Source organism: Felis catus, chromosome B1 (assembly GCF_018350175.1).
Source record: "Felis catus isolate Fca126 chromosome B1, F.catus_Fca126_mat1.0, whole genome shotgun sequence".
Taxonomy (NCBI): Eukaryota; Metazoa; Chordata; class Mammalia; order Carnivora; family Felidae; genus Felis; species Felis catus.
Genome location: NC_058371.1, coordinates 48,608,522 through 48,624,947, shown reverse-complemented (window position 1 = coordinate 48,624,947; position 16,426 = coordinate 48,608,522). Strand labels below are relative to the sequence as shown.

At 48.5% G+C, this 16,426-nt stretch overlaps 1 protein-coding gene across 5 annotated transcripts in view; it reads right to left on the bottom strand.

Moving 5' to 3' along the window:
- The window catches only part of PTK2B (protein tyrosine kinase 2 beta), a 126,170-nt gene that overhangs the window by 64,483 nt on the left and 45,261 nt on the right, over positions 1-16,426 (bottom strand). The window contains exon 1 of one of the 5 annotated variants that reach the window (XM_045055597.1): positions 6,298-6,314. The exons of the other annotated variants lie outside the window; for them this stretch is intronic. The gene's annotated coding sequence lies outside the window, so the exon portion shown is untranslated. Of the gene's footprint in view, positions 1-6,297; positions 6,315-16,426 lie in introns of those variants that run through there. 5 annotated transcript variants of the gene reach the window in all.

Below are 16,426 nucleotides of genomic sequence, written 5' to 3'. Positions count from 1 at the left end.
CCAGGGGCCCCATGACCACTGGGTATCTATTCGTACAGACTAGTGTTCAGGCAGGGGCTTCATGATGCAGTTTTGTAAAATAGGTGTTGGGGTAAGAAGGAAATGGAGTGGCACACGGCGTCCATCCCCGCGGACTGGATGGAAGTCAAAGGGCCTGTATTCCAGAAGCCATTTGGAAACCAGGGGCACAATCAGTGCTGTCATGTTGCCTAGTGGGGACAGGGATTCCGGGCTGGGGAGAAGGGCTATGCCCACATCTGTAGGTCACAACGCATGGCTTCCGGGCGTCCACGATGAAGGGGGTGGGCTGCCTTTCAAGAGATGCCCCCTGGCCCAGACAGCACTCTCATCCAAAGGGTGCTGGTGCCAGTGAGCACACAGGGGATGCCCCAGGGACTCCCTGCAACATGGGGGAAGAATTGGAGAGAGAATAGCCAAGTAGAAATAGCATGTCAGTAAAATGCAAAAGATCTGGTGCAACCCAGGCACCCCCATTTTCACATATTCTGTGAGCCATTGGCTGAAGTTAAGAGTGAAGCAGAGGAGCCCTTTCTGACAGGCAGAACGAGGGGCAGAGATAGAGCAGGTGAGTTAGAAATCTTTGCATGGGACAGAGGCCAGGGCAAGTCTGGCGGTGGGTGGTGGGGGGAGGTGCTTGGTGAGGAAGGGATTAGACCGCCATGGCTCAGGTCATGGTCTCCTTGGTTGTGAGCTCGAGCCCCGCCTCGGGCTCTGTGTGACAGCTCAGAGTCTGGAGCCTGCTCCGCATTCTGTGTCTTTGGCTCCCTCTGCCCCTCCCCCACTTGTGCTCTGTCTCTCTCTTTCTCAAAACTAATAAATAAACATTAAAAAAAATCAAACGTATGCAGCTGCCATCAGTCAATGAAATGTGGTGCTTTTAAATTGGAGCAGCCAAGAGGCTGGAAGCATGTGATCAGGACACGGAGCAAAAGGGACTCTCGTTCATTGTTGGTGCAAACTTTGGAAGACAGTTGGACGGTTTCTTACAAAACTAAACATATTCTTACCATACGATCCAGCAATAGTGCTCCTTAGTATTTACCCAAAGGAGTTGAAAACTTATGTCCACACAAAAACCTACACATGGATGTTTATAGCAGCTTTATTCATAACACCAAAACTCAGAAGCAACCAAGATGGCCTTCAGTAGGTGAATGGGTAAATAATCTGTGGTACATCCAGACGATGGGATATTATTCAGTGCTAAAAAGATAGGCTCTATCAAGCCACAAGGAGACGGGGAGGAAATTTAAATGCATCTAACTGAAAGAAGCCCATCTGAAAAGGGTACACGCTGTTTGATTTCCGCTATATGCCATTCTGCAAAAGGCAAAACTACAGAGACAGTAGAAAGATCAGTGGCCGCCAGGGGCTGGGGGAAAGAAGAGATGTACAGGCGGAATACAGAGGATTTTTAAGGCACTGCAGATACTCTGTGTGATATTATAATGATGGCTATCTACCATTATACATTTGTCCAAACTCATGGAGTGTATAACGTCGAGTGAACCCTAACGTAAATTATGGATGCCGGGGGTGGCGGTGATGTGAAGCCTGTCGTAGTAAATGTACCACTCTGGTGGGGGGACAGCCATAGTGGGGGAGGCTGTACATGAGTGTGGATGGGGGTATATGGGAAATCTCTGCCCCTTCCTCTCAGTTTTGCTGTGAACATAAAACTGTGCCAAAAAAAAAATAATAATAATAAAGTCTATTCAGAAAAAAATGGAATGATGAGAAACCACAGCTGGATAGTTGACCCCCATTACCCAGACTGACTGGGCAGCAACCAGCCCGTTCAGGAGCCAGCCTCCACCTCTGCCCTGAGCAAAGAGAAACATTCATAGTCTACATCTGACTGAACACAGCCCACCCAGACTGATGCATTGGCCACCACCAACATGCCTCGAGGACCCTGGTTTCTTATCTTCATCAGTTTTTCCAGGCCTTTGGTTTAGGAGCCATCATTTCTAGTGGTCAACATGGCTCTTGTTGAAATGCTTCTGCAAAACCATTTCAGTCACTCAGGATCTACTTCTCCCTTCAGCTGGAGCTAAGTCCTGCAGGTCTGCCTTTAATCCTTTGCAGCAGTATCCTCCAGATATTTATTCCAAGAATGTAAGTGCTTTATACTTAAGCATCTCCTTGGAGATGGGCATGGATGAGTATGCCCATTTTACAGATGAGAAAACATAAGAAATTTTTAAGCCATCTGGTCAAGGATTCCTGCTTGTTGAGTAGCAAACTTGGATCCCAGAGCAGATCTGAATTCAAGTACAAAGTTTTTCGCACTTTCCCATCTGCCTTTGAAAAAGGTAGTATCTCTTGATTTTACTGACGTTGGCACAAACTCCATGTGAGGAGGAATGTGTCAACTTGGCATTGAATATCCTCAGTCTGTGAAGGATCCTGAGGTCCTCCAGTTTAGGGAGCATCACCTCCCCAAGCTTGGTCTCAGTTGTGAGAGTCCCCGGAGGGGACTCACGTGTTTGGTCAAAAGACGCAGGCCCGGAACGGTGGTACCACATCTCCACTGACACGTGTAAACTTCCTCAAGGGCACCCCAAACTCCCATCTGTCAGCGCTGATCTGCAATGGACTGCCAAGGGATCCCCCCAAAACTCCCTGAAGCAGAGTAACTGAAAGGTGTGATGTAAGGAATCGTCAGCCACCTGCCTTCAGGGTCTTGGAGAACATAGCTCTCAACATCACGTGCGAGTTTCTCTTCTTGTCAGTTCCAGCTCATTTTCTGGCCAGTTCTAAAACCCTGGGAAAGCTCCTTAACCTCTCTTGGCCTCCTTTTCCTCACCTGTAAAATGGGGGTAATGCTCCCTGCTCTGTTTGCCTTATAGAAAGTTTGTGAGGACAAAGTGCAAACATGTAAATGAAAATTCATCATAAGCAATAAAGCTGAGTGCAAATGAAAGGCTTTATCATCATGGTTATCACTCGCCTATTTCCCAAAACCTTGTCTGACTATCTGTAGTCCCCATATCTTGTTCCCCCTTCCAAAGGCTCTTGGGGAGAGGTGTGTGTGTGTGTGTGTGTGTGTGTGCGTGTGTGTGTGTGTGTGTGTGTGTGTGTGGAAATTCAGATTTGCAGCATTGGCCAATTTCCACGGTGTAAATATTCCCACTATGGCTGATTTCAAGCCACCACCATGTGTCACTGAGCACAGAGTTGGGAGATATGAGAGTAACCCACTGACCGTAGCTCCCCTGTTTCTGACAACTGAACTTGTCTATTTCTCCAGCTCTTGCCTGATTACTTGAATTTCTCATCACTAGCTTGTCTCTGTATTTTGATGATCCTTAAATCCTTTGACTCTCAACCTGTGAGCCAAAAGTGCCGTCCCTTCTTCCAGTCAAGACCTGGCCCCCTCCCCCCAGCCTGGTAATCCCTCCCTGCATCTCATCCCAGCCCCAGCCCCTGTGAGCAGTGTGAGAGGAGAGAAGGTCCTCTGGCACCCGCAGAAACTCTGGACCTGAGCCATCACGGGCTCCAGCGTGCCTCCCAACCCAGATCTGCCCAAATCCAAGTCAAAGAATAACAAACACAAGGAAATGCGCTCAAATTAAAACAGGAAAGGTTTTGATTGGCTAAAAGAATGCCTTGGCCCAAACCTGTAAAGGGTAGTACGGGAACCTGCATAATCTCTGAGTCCCTGAAGTCGTCAGGAAGAAAATTAATGATACTCTTCCTGAATGGCAAGACATTCACCTGCTGAAAGGATGGGGTCCTGAAGCAGGGTTTAAATCCCTTCAGAGCCTCTGGGTTACCACTGTGCCCAGGGCTGTGTTCCTGGCAGGGGAAGCTGACAGGGTCACAGGCATCAGTATCACAGAAAAATACAACGTTGCCCTTGAAGACATTGGAGTGGAACCGTACGTCTTTATTGGACACATACTGTGTGCCAGGAATTTATGTAAGTGATCTCTGATTCTCCAGAAAATTCTGCAGGATGGGTAATGATAGCTTCATACCCCCCAAAAGGGAAACTGAGGCCTAGTGAGATGACCTTGTCCAGATCACACAGCTGGTAAGCGGCAAACACTTAAGGCCACCATGTTGCCTCACTCTGAAGTCTATTGTGAGTAATGCCCCAGACTTGCATGGCATGGCAGCTCCAAGCACAGGAGTTTTTTTTTTAATGTTTATTTAATTTTGAGACAGAGAGAGACAGAGCATGAGTGGCAGAGGGGCAGAGAGAGAGGGAGACACAGAATCAGAAGCAGGGTCCAGACTCTGAGCTGTCAGCACAGAGCCCGACACGGGGCTCAAACTCACAAACTGTGAGATCATGACATGAGCTGAAGTCGGTCGCTCAACCGACTGAGCCACCCAGGTGCCCCCAAGCACGTGAGTTTTAAACCCAGGGTCAAATGAGTCAGATGTGTGCACCTTCTCTCTGACATCATGCCACTGTTCCAACTAACGGTCCCCACTCCATGCTCCCTCAGATCATGGGCAGGACTTCTAATCCTCGAGACTATGCATTTTACCCTCAGGACTCTCAGCATCCACTCTCACGTCTGGTTCTCTGAGAGGCCAAGCTTCAATGTCACCTGCCAAAGACTAGAGGGCTGGCGTCACGTCCTGCCACCACCATGCTTAGGGGGTAGTAGCCAGGTCTGCCACCAACTGGCTCTGAGGCCTGAAGACATCAGTCCAGAGGGGTTGGAGTTCCCAAGCAGGAGCAGGTAGGTGGATGATGGCCTTTGATGCCAGTGCTCATGGCAAAATGGGAAAAATTAGGACCCTCTAGAGAATCCATCATAAAGCCCAATGGATTATTTTTGAAGGGCTGTCTTTTATTCTAACATTATGCCTTTCTACCTTTGTTGGTTTTCCAATGCTTGTTTGTTCATTAAGTGACAAGGATAGTCTTTGGCGAATGACATTGAGCTTGGCTTCTCAGAGAACCAGATGTCAGAGCGAATGCTGGGAGTCCTGAGGATAAAATCCTTCTCTCGAGGATTGAAAGTTCTGCCCGTGATCTGAGGGAGCATGGAGAGAGACCATTGCATGATATCAGGGAGAAGGCACACTCACCTGACTCATCAGATCTAGGCTTAAAACTCATGTCCTTGAGGCTGTCATGCCATTTAAGTCTGGGGCATTACTCACAATGCACTTCAGAGTCGGGCAACATGGTGGCCTTAAGTCACTGCCATTTACCAGCTGCGTGATCTGGACAAGGTCACCTTGCTAAGCTTCAGTTTCCTCTCTTGTTTTATGAGGCTGACACTACCTATCCTGCAGAATTTTCTGGAGAATCAGAGGTTACCTCTGTAAACTCCCTGGCACATGTATTTTTTAAGTGCCTGTGACTTGGCAGAAGACAGGATCAGAAACCCAATACCAGTTTCTCCTTGTAAAACATTAGCCTGGCCTAGTGAGTCCAGGATCAGCCCCTTCTGTCTCCACTGCTCTGAGGCTGCCTTTTCGCCAACACCCACCTTCCTCCAGCCACCTGCCCACCTGAAGGGATCACCCCTACCTCCCACTCTTTGCACGCACGTAGGGCCATCGACTGTCCTGACAACACCACAGAAGCATGGAAGGAAGCCTCATGGGAGACAGTCACAACATAAGCCCCTTGGATCTAGCAGAAGCCAGAATGTCATGAGACACACGCTTTATTTCCACTCTGTCTCTGAGTCACTTCCTCTTGCTGTTTCCACATCAACGGAATGGGGAACACATGCCTTTCCTCTGCAAAGGCCTGCGGAGAGCAGCCGCTTAACTAATTGGCAGTGACCTTGTAGTCTCAGGGAGCCAGGTCTGCATTTCTGGGCAAGTCGGGCCCTGCTGGTGCCACGCAGCACACTCCCCCCCTCCGAGCCTAGGCCCTTTCAGCCCCAGTTCCCGAGGGGCCAGCGCCGTGCCCACTCTGGGACCGCCCAATCAGTTACTTGGTTAATCCCTTCCCCTCAGCTCCAAGCATCCCTCCCCGTCACCTCTCTAAGGAAGGAACCAGAAAGGTTGTGATTATCCCCAGCTATAATTCAATGTAATTCAAAAAGCATTTCTTGAGGCTCTACACATTTGCAGCTCGCCGTCCCCCCACACATCACCCACTCGGGATCATTCTGTTGCCAGCACCTGCCAGCCCAGAGGCCCGCTGATGTGGGGCTGGCTGTCAGCCGGGGGGAAAACAGAGGGGTGGGTCGTCCCCACCCAAGGGACAACAGAGACTCATGACCCTGTCTCCCTTACTGTTCTTTTCACTAGTTCAAGGACTTTGATCCCTAGAGCTAGGCAGATTCTGCTTACCTCCTGTGTGGCCTCTGGGCTCCACTGCTTTCCCCAACCTTGCTCCTTGTAGGCCAGTTCATGAGTGGCTGTGGCTACTTTTGTCTCTCCTTCCCCTTCCCTCCTCCCCATCCTCCCTTCCCCCTCCCCCACTTTCCTTCCTTCCTTCCTCCCCTCTCCTGGTCTTCCCTTCTGCTCCTCCCCCCATTTCTGCCTTCCTATGTTTTCAGGGCCATGCCAGGCTCCAGAAGAAGGAAGAGGGTCCCTGCCCAGCAGAGATTCATAATCTGGTCAAGAGGAAAGAGATAAACACAAACTAGGCACAGCGTGATATGGGATCTGACAGGGGTCCATGTTTGTCCGCTTGAGGAGCCCAGAAGACCGCTTGCCTATGGGGGCCCCAGGATCTCAGGACGATCGGGAAACCGCATTACATAACACAGGGCTGGTGAGGAGGGTGGCGAGGGGTGTTGGGAAATGAGAGGAGATGGTGGCAACGTGCTAAGGAATTTGAACTTTGCCCTGTGGAGAAGCAGATTTTTATTTAAAATATATAATTCTGGGGCGCTCGGGTGGCTCAGTCGGTTAGGCGTCTGACATCGGCTCAGGTCATGATCTCATGGTTTGTGGGTTTGAGCCTTGCTTGCTGGCTGTGCAGAGCCCGCTTCGGGATCCTCTGCCCTCCTCTCTCTCCCCCTCCCCCCCCCAAATAAATACACGTTAAAATATGTATATTTATATGATGCTGGTCATAGGACGAAGCACAGGTGTGAGCTGGGAGGCAGCAGGGCAGTCCGGATGAGGCCCCGGTAAGCGTTTCAGAACTGGTAATGCAGCGAAAAGGTGACCTGATTGGTAGCATTTGCCAATTTCCCCAGTGTAAATGCTTCCATGGCTGATTGCCAGTTGCCCATGTGGCTTTGCTGAAAGTGGATTAGGGGAGGAATGGGGGCTGTCAGCTTGTGAGAGCTGGTTCCGGCACACCACTGCCTGGACAGTGGTTCAGACAGATGCGGCGGGGATGAGGGGTGTGCAGATTTCAGAGTCACATTTCACAGGACTTGCCTCCAGCTGCTTCTGACCCTCGACCCTCGGGGTCTGGCCCTGCAGCCTCACCACCGGCACCCGGAGATAGCAATATACAAGGTGCGCAGAAGCACAAGGTTTTCAGATGTGTGTTTCCCTCCAAGGGGCTTCTGTTACTGTCCAACCTCTTAAAGGGTGTAGCTTTCAAAACCACATTCTTTGTCATCTCTAACCTGAAACTAAATTCTTCTCCAGCTTCTCCGCTTTGAGGCATGATCTCAACTTTTTCCTTTTCTCCCAGCCTTCCACTCCAGCGAATCTCCTTTCCCTGTCTGTGTGCGTTACAGAGTTGGCTGTTGAGCAGAGAAATTTGGCACTGTGACCAATCAATGCTTCAGTTGGGTATTTGACTGGGTTTCCCCCATTTTCTTAAGAGGTTAATGAGGGGCGCCTGGGTGGCTCAGTCGGTTAAACGTCCGACTTCGGCTCAGGTCATGATCTCGCGGTTTGTGAGTTCGAGCCCCGCGTCGGGCTCTGTGCTGATGGCTCAGAGCCTGGAGCCTGTTTCAGATTCTGTGTCTCCCTCTCTCTGACCCTGCCCCGTTCATGCTCTGTCTCTCTCTGTCTCAAAAATAAATAAACGTTAAAAAAAAAAAGAGGTTAATGAGGAGGGCAGATGACAAGCAGGTGAATTCATAATCTGTCAAATGGTTTCTCCACCGACCGAGGATCCAGTGTCTATATTCACTTGGGGACCGACTGCTATTTTAATTGGCCCTTGTTCACACCTTTTAATTTGGCATTAAGGAGTTTGTGATTATCAAACAAGAAGCTCCAAGTTAAACACAGGAGTGGGAGAGATTTGGACTTTAATTTCAGGCCACAAAGGACCCCTGAAATCTGCATAGGTTGGTAAGACATGCCAAGTGTAATGAAACACAACTGGTGAAATGGGATAAATGTGAAGTTCTTCACGAAGATGAAAAAATAATCTTCCCCAAGCTGGGATGAGGAAGATGTGGTTTAGCAACAGCACGGGTTAAAAAAATGGGGTTTAAGTTATCTGTGAGCTCACTGTTAGTCACTGTGATATGGCTGCCAAAAAGATCAATGCATTTTGGGCTACTAGAAAATCCCTAAAACAAGAGTGGTGACTTTCCCCGGGGCTCTGCATAGACGTGACCACATCAACAGCACTGCTGGCCCAGGCAGCCGGGGGGTTTGAGGGGCTGCATTCTAGGGGGAGGATATGCAGAGCCCTGGGACCCTGGGGATTCTGTCATATGATGCAGGAGGGAAGGGAGAGTGGAGTCCTGGGAAGTGAGGACAGCGTTGCTGGTTTCAAATGGTTATAGGGCCGACCATGCAACAGGCAGACCCTACTCGCTCATCCAAGTCAAGGATTGAAAAAATTGCAATGGAGAGACAGGAGGGAAGAGGGTCTTTACATTTGCAGGACCACACACTTTCCAGAGTATCTGCACTCTTGCTATCTTGTTATTTCCCAAAGCAGGTGTCCTTCCCATTTGGAGGAGGAGAAAAAGTGACTGAGCAGCTTGCCTTTGTTAAGTGGCACAGGCAGGACCAGAACTCAGATTTCCCTTCTTTTTTAAAGTTTATTTATTTACTTAGAGAGGGGGGGGGGGGCAGGGTCAGAGAGAATGAGAGAATCCCAAGCAGGCTCAGTGCTATCAGCACAGGAACCAGGAGATCATGACCTGAGCTGAAACCAAGAGTCGGACACTTAACCAACTGAGCCACCCAGGCGCCCCTCAGATTTCCCACTTTAACCCAACAAATTCAAGTTTGTGCTTACAGCTCAAATCCATTCAGCAAGCCCCCACCCCCAATCCCCCCACCGCCCCACTCTGGGCTTTGTCTCCACACATGCAGAGAGGATAGCTCAGATGAACACTGCTTTTCTGTGTGGACCCAGTAGTCTGCTCAAACAAAAACTTCCACGTAAGCTCATTAGTTTCTAGCCAGGAACTAGAACACCAGCCAAGGAACACCAGCCTTGGATATATTAACATGCATAATGATGATGGCTATGTAAACTTTTATTTCTTTGTCATCTCTTATGGCACATTTGATAAACAGGAAAAAAATCAATAATACAAAGAAAACGCCCCCACTTTTCTTCCCACAAGAAAGTACAAAGCCAGTTCCAACAGTTGTCCCCTCGTCTATGACCACCTTGAAAACAGCTAAAACATCTTCGCAAACAAGCCTCTCCACCTGCCAATCCCCAATCTGCTCCTCTTCACAAATCCAGTATACAAATTTGCTTTATATAAACACAAATCAAAACCATTAAACATGACCATGGCCCCCATCTGTACCCTGTAGCAATCAGCTTTCATTTTCCTGCGAATTGGATAGAAGAGCTATTTAGATGCCCCATCAGGCAAGCAGGATGCCACCTGTGTGTGAAAATACTTGAGGAAATTAAAAATAGTTGGAGAAATCCTGGGCAGGTAAACATGCTGATAAAAACAGCTTTGAGGTAAGCGCTACAAATCTATTAACTAAGTCAAGAAACCTGGAGAAAAATAATAAAGTCGTATGTTTATGGCCTTGAAATGAAACAGTCACAACTGGCAGAGTTGATTGAGAACTGGCTTTCTGAAGCCGAGCTGGTCAAATATAAAGCAACTCAATGTACCGACCTGGTCACCCAACTTGGGGAAACGCATCCCATATATCTAAAAGGGGAGATCACAGAGCATTTGCACAAAGATGTTCATACCTGTGTGATTTATAACAGTGAGAGAGTAAAATCAGAACGAAATCCTCAGAGCAATGCTTAGGGGGGTTCTAGGCAATATCGATGATGATAAACTCTATGATTAAAGTATGAGCAGTGGTGATGCATGAAAATCTTAGTATAAAAATGTTAAGTGACAGGGAATGAAGCTTACATGCTGATTATAATGACGTAAAAATATATCTACATTTAGAATGACATAGAGATAAAAGATATTAAGTTCTTTTACTGTTAAACTGGTTAAATATGTATAAGAAAAATCAGTGGCTTCCCTACAGATAAAAGGCAGCCCTCTTTCCATTGTCCATCTCTACCTCCCCCCGCAACACGGTCCTCCTTTCTATGCTCTGTGCATAGCCCAGAGAATGGCCAATCTCCCGGCCCCAAAGCTAGACTATAGGGCAGACAGTCCCTGGAAATCCAGATTTCTGGATCCTCTCCACAATCAGGATTAGGGGTGAATAGGGTAGAGAGATATATCAATATACCTGCCGAGAGAACCCCGGGACTACAGAATGTTACCTTCAACTGTAGACAGTCCTCTTAAGAGAGCAGAGCATTGGCAGCACCTGTGTACCTGAGACCTCGATTCCCTCTCCAGCCCTGAGACCCTGAGCATGTGTCTCCTTCCTCCCTCCCCCTGTGCACGCCCACCAAGGGCTCACTTCCGGGAACTAACAGCAGTTAACGCAGAGCACTTCCCTGGACCTTCCTGGGCCAGCACCTCATGTGCACACTGAGTCGGTTCAATCGACCCTAATAACACACCTAAAAGGTAGTAGGTACTGTTCTCATTTATCCTACAGATGAAGGAGGTGAGGCTGAGCAGAGTGACTTCCCGAAGGTCACACAGCAAGTAGAGAGCAGAGCTGTGGCTCAGGCAGAGCTCAGATGGGCGCCAGGTGAAGTCTCTTTACCCCTACACCCTGCAGTGATGTGGGGGCCAGGGCTGGCCGTGAAGGAGGCCTTGCTTGGCCCCCAGACACTCCCAGGGTACTGTGCTTTGAGATTCTGGATTCTAATTATTAAAAAAGTAGACTGTTGGATCTGAAACATGGTCTCAAATAGCACCTGGTCCCATGGCTTCCTCACCCTGGCTGTGTGCACATATGTCAGTATATATATTGACAGAGACTCTCTCCTTGATCAGATTTCAGTTGGGTTCCTTTGGGTCCACTGCTCGACAAGACCTGAGCTTCAGCGTCTACCTCTATCCTCAAGGAGTCCATCTTTAGCAAGAATACTGCTAGGTAGGCTTAGCCAGTATTCTCCACCTTCTATAGCTGATTACTCTTGATATCTGATCAAATCTCCTGCCCCCACCGCATCCCCATCCACTAGGTAATATTTGATGGCTCTGGCCAGCCTTCAACAGGAATCCTGTTAGGTCCATTTACATAAAGAATCACCCTACCCTTGGGGCGCCTGGGTGGCTCAGTTGGTTAAGCGTCTGACTCTTGGTTTTGGCTCAGGTCATGATCTCACAGGTCATGAGTTTGAGACCTGCTTGGGGCTCCACACTGACAGCACAGAGCCTACTTGAAATTCTCTCTCTCTGCCTCTCCTCTGCTCTCTCTCTCTCTCTCAAAATAAATAAATCAACTTAAAAAAAAATTACTCTGCCCTCTTCACAATTTTCCATCCACTGATCCCTACACTGCTCCTTAACTATAAATGCCTATTTTTTCTTGCTTTGTTTCAGTTTCTTTCCCCTACTGCAAAACCCCATTGTTGTAGTCCTCCTGAATAAAGTCTGCCTTACCATCTGTAACAAGTGTCTGAATAATTTTTCTGTAACAATCTAGATCTAAGTATATGCATACAATGCAAAGTTCAGTCCCACCCTAGTGAGTGGAGACCTCTAGGGCTGGGTCCAGCCTTCTTTATGTTTAACTGACATCCCTGGTGATTCTGATACAAGCCCAAGGGCAGTGGAGGGTTGGGGGGGGGGGTGGGGGCGGGATGGCCAGTTTGGCCCCTGTCTCTATGGTGAGAACTGAGCTTCAGAGAAACAACAGTGTGTGGGGATTCTTGGCTGGAACCCAGATCTCTCGATTCCCTGACTGTAGGCCTCTCCCTACCAGGACGGGTTTGACAAATATTCAGTACAGCAATGGGTCTCACAGCATTGCAGTCAATTCTCACACGCAGGCCCTTTCTGGGTGTCTCTGAGTATCTTATTTCAGAGCACAGTAGTGGTTTCTGTTTCAGTATTTTGTTACCCGAGCCTGTTATTGGGAAATGGACAGAAAGAGAAGAAACAGGTGGTTTCATTTATTCAGAGCTCAGAAAATTGGGGGGAACTCTTTTTAAAAATGCCAGCCACGGTGGTCTGAGGTCAGGCTCCTGAGAGCAGAGGTGAGAAACCCCCCAGCTTAGAGCCCTGTTTCCACAATCTTTCCAGCCCCTGCTTGAACTGGTGCAGGATCTTTTTCTTCCCTGGTTAGAACAACAAAACAAAACACAAAGGGAAAATCCAACCCCAAATTGTCTGAGCCTGAAGGGAGCAAAGTTACTGTTCGACACTTTTAAAAGAGCTATGGAAGGGAAAGTTCTCATGGATCCAAAGTGGGGCATAGAAACTAAGCCAGGTGGCCAGACGAGGCCAGGAAAGAATGAACACGTAGGGTCTACTGTGGGGCAATATTTGAGTAGGAGGCCCTGTGAATCGGAGTTTATGGGCTCAGCAATGAGTGATTCAAAAAAAAGGAAAAGAAATGTAGGGTGTTTTCCCATAGCTCTGTCCTTCTCACTGAGCTACAGAGCTGCACTCATACATTGGTTCCTGTCTGCCTGGAAAGGTCATTGCTAAGGAGACTACTTGGCATATATAATCAAATTTAATGTAAAAACTCCGAAGATCATATGCCTCCTCGCTACACAAATACACTGCCGTGGTTGTAACTAGGTTGTATGCAGAAAAGGAGACAGAGGAATTAAAACAGTCATAGTAGTGGGGCGCCTGGGTGGCGCAGTCGGTTAAGCGTCCGACTTCAGCCAGGTCACGATCTCGCGGTCTGTGAGTTCGAGCCCCGCGTCGGGCTCTGGGCTGATGGCTCAGAGCCTGGAGCCTGTTTCCTATTCTGTGTCTCCCTCTCTCTCTGCCCCTCCCCCGTTCATGCTCTGTCTCTCTCTGTCCCAAAAATAAATAAACGTTGAAAACAGTCATAGTAGAGAGGTAATGAAGTTTTCCTTTCTGATGGGTTTGGCTTCAAGGATGAATAGTTCTCAAAAATCGCTTTGGCTACCTGTATAGATATATTTGACCCAAGCCTGAAAATAACGAGGTCCCCACTACTACGTCAGCCCCAAGCGTGTTCTCTAGCAGCCCAGTAGGGAGTGAAGTCACAATCCTGGGCTCTCGTTCGTAAAAGTCATGAATCCAGCTCCCCCCATGGCGGGTATAAGTCTATGTTTGGCATAACGGTCCTCAACCCTTTCTGCGTTTCGTTCTTCTTTCATTGGTTTCTGAGGCACACAGGAAGTCAGAAAAAAAAGAACAGCAACCCCCTTCTCCACAGCTTCACCACAGACTTGAGGCAGAAGGGAGAGAGTACAGCAGAACCCAGAAAGTGCTCTGTGGCCCAGAACAGGCTAGGTGAGGGGAGCGAGCCCTGGGGCCCTTCCCCTCCCACAGGGCTCAGGCAGGAGGGCAGTGTGGGCCTTATGTCCACCGCCAGGGCCTCGAGAGCCTCCAGAGGCACCCAGTTCTACTCTTTCCTTCTGGCGACCCAGAATTTTCTCACTCCTTACATACACATACAAAAACTATAGCATGTAATTCTTTTGAATCACATTTAACTCAAAGGCCACAATGATCTTTCGATAACTTGGCCAAGTCACCTCACCTGTGGGGACCTCAGTTTTCTCATACAAAAAAGTGAAGAGATTAGGGGATAGGAATGTGTTTCCAACAAAGTCTTGAGCATGAATATTTCAAACTGTTAAAAGTGATAGCCTGGTTTCAGGAGGAGGTTTATTTCTGCCTTGTTTGGCAGAAAATGCTTCGATGTTTACAGAACTCCCAAAACACTTTTCAGGGGCCCTGAATTCCAGGGTAAAGCTGCAGGACCAGATTAGATGCTTCCTGAAGTGCCCTCTTGGATCTAAAATTTTGGGAGGTAAAATCATTAGCCACAGGGAAGCCCCTGGGTTGTTGAGGGAGAACTGAGAGGCCGAGAAACAAAATGTGAGGGGCAGGAAAATAGTTGGGCGGGGGGGGGGGGGGGGGATGACTTGAGATATTGGTATCAGGGAAAACAGAGCAACTAAAATTATAAACTCATTGGTGGTGAGAATCACACTGAAGGGGGCTTACAAATGAACTGTTTGGTTTTTTACCTCCTTTGCTTTATAGATGAGGCCAGAGGTGTTAAGCGACCTTCCCAAACACACAGAGCTGAACTCTTGGTTGTGGGGAACAGAGCAGGGATCTTTTGAAGGGTATAACCACAGGACTGAAGGCTTTGTCAGGAGGCCCTTGTTACCCATGGTAAACCATCTTGTGGGTACAAGAGTCCAAGTGATCCCATAAAGACTGACCATGCAGGTAACACCAATCAGGTACAGAGTTAAACACAGGAGGAGGCCCCTGTCCTCTAGAACCTTCCACACCTGCATTACAATCCCTCTCTGATCTTAACTTCACCCTGCCCACCATGGACTGTCCTCTTGGGAGAGGCTTCTTCCAACCTGAGCCTATGTTCTTATGTGCCCAGAATGTAGACAGGGCACCTACATTTTAATGGCGGCCTTAAGTAGAAATACTCATCCCTCACACATGAAGTAGCAAGTGACAGTTCACAAAGCACTTGCCCTGTCTCCTCCCTCTTCCCTCTTCCTTTCCAGGGGAGGGGACGCTAGCTCAGAAAAGGTAAAGGCCCACACTCAACAGGCTGCAGAAAAAGGATCAGAACTGAGGCCTCCCAACTAGCAGCCAAAGGAGGCTTTAGGAGAGAAGAGTTGGTATCATAGTGGGTTTGGAAGAAGCACGTCTTCCGGGTCGATCCTGCCCACTCAACCCATCTAGGACAAATCCTGTTACTGACCTGAACCTCAGTGAGCTCACTCACAAAAGTTGAATGTGCTCATACCATTCCCTAGAATGGTTATGAAGATGAACAAAAATGATGTATATAATAACATTTGGTGAACTTTGAATCCTTAATGTCAAGTGTTGGTCATGATCACAAATCGTCTGTGCTCCTCTGGCTCCATCAAGCATCTACACAAACATTTCAATGACAGGGACCCATTCCTGTCAAAGACAACCCATTCATTCCATGTTTTGGACCATTTTTAGTACTGGAGAGTCCCTCCCTATGATGTGTTAAAGGAGTTTTTCTACAACTGCTACTGGTGGGTACGGGCTCTGCCTTGGGAGTTGCCAGGCATGAACCACGTTCCCCTGCTTTGCTCAGCAAGTCCTGGTTCCAAACACAGGACTTCAGAGACACAAGACTATTTGGGGTAGGGTGTTCCTAGATCATTCCATACCAAGACAACCTGTAGTCCAGACACATTTTATTTTTATTTTTTTATTTTGAAAGAGAGAGAGAGAGAGTGTGCATGAGCAGAGGGAGAGGCAGAAAGAGAGGGAGAGAGAGAATCCCAAGCAGACTCTGCACTGTCAGCAACCATGAGATCACAACCTGAGCTGAAATCAAGAGTTGAGTGCTTAACCACATTTTAATGCCCACCTCAAGAAACCCATAGAAATCAGTCTGGATGAGATTTGCTGACACCAGTGATGGCAACTGGATACTCCAGAGCCCACTCAGTCTTTCAGCAGGGGCCTTGGGTGGGGGCGGGGGGGGGGGACAGTCAAGCCTCCCCAGGCCTGCCTAGACCTGACTAGCCTGAGTCCACCTGAAGCTGTCTGGGTCTAGTCTTAAGCTCTTAGGATTTTAGAGCTACATGTAGGCTTGGAAGGTACATGTCCCAAAATATTCTCCCATAGCTTTGCAATCACAGATGTGGCTTCTGCTGGAGTCTCAGTCCACTCTGAACTCTGGTCTCTGCTCATCCCTGCACCCAGTTGGCAACCACATCCCCCTTCGTCCCCACAGCACTGGCTGAGCAGACTAACCTCCCACTCTTGGAATCTATTCTTGGCTGTCAGCATCGCCATCATTTGTCAAGTGTCTAATTGCCATGGCTGGGTGCCAGGTGAGGGGAAGAAAGAACCTAGAACAGAGGCTACCCTGCATGCTGCCATGGCCCATGACCCTGCTGGGAACAAACAGGTCATATGGGCAGAGCACTGAGCCAGATGTAGACGGACATGGTAAACTTGGTAGACACAGGGCTCACCAAAGGTGAGAAGCAGCGCTGAGTGCATAACTTGGAGTGGGGAGA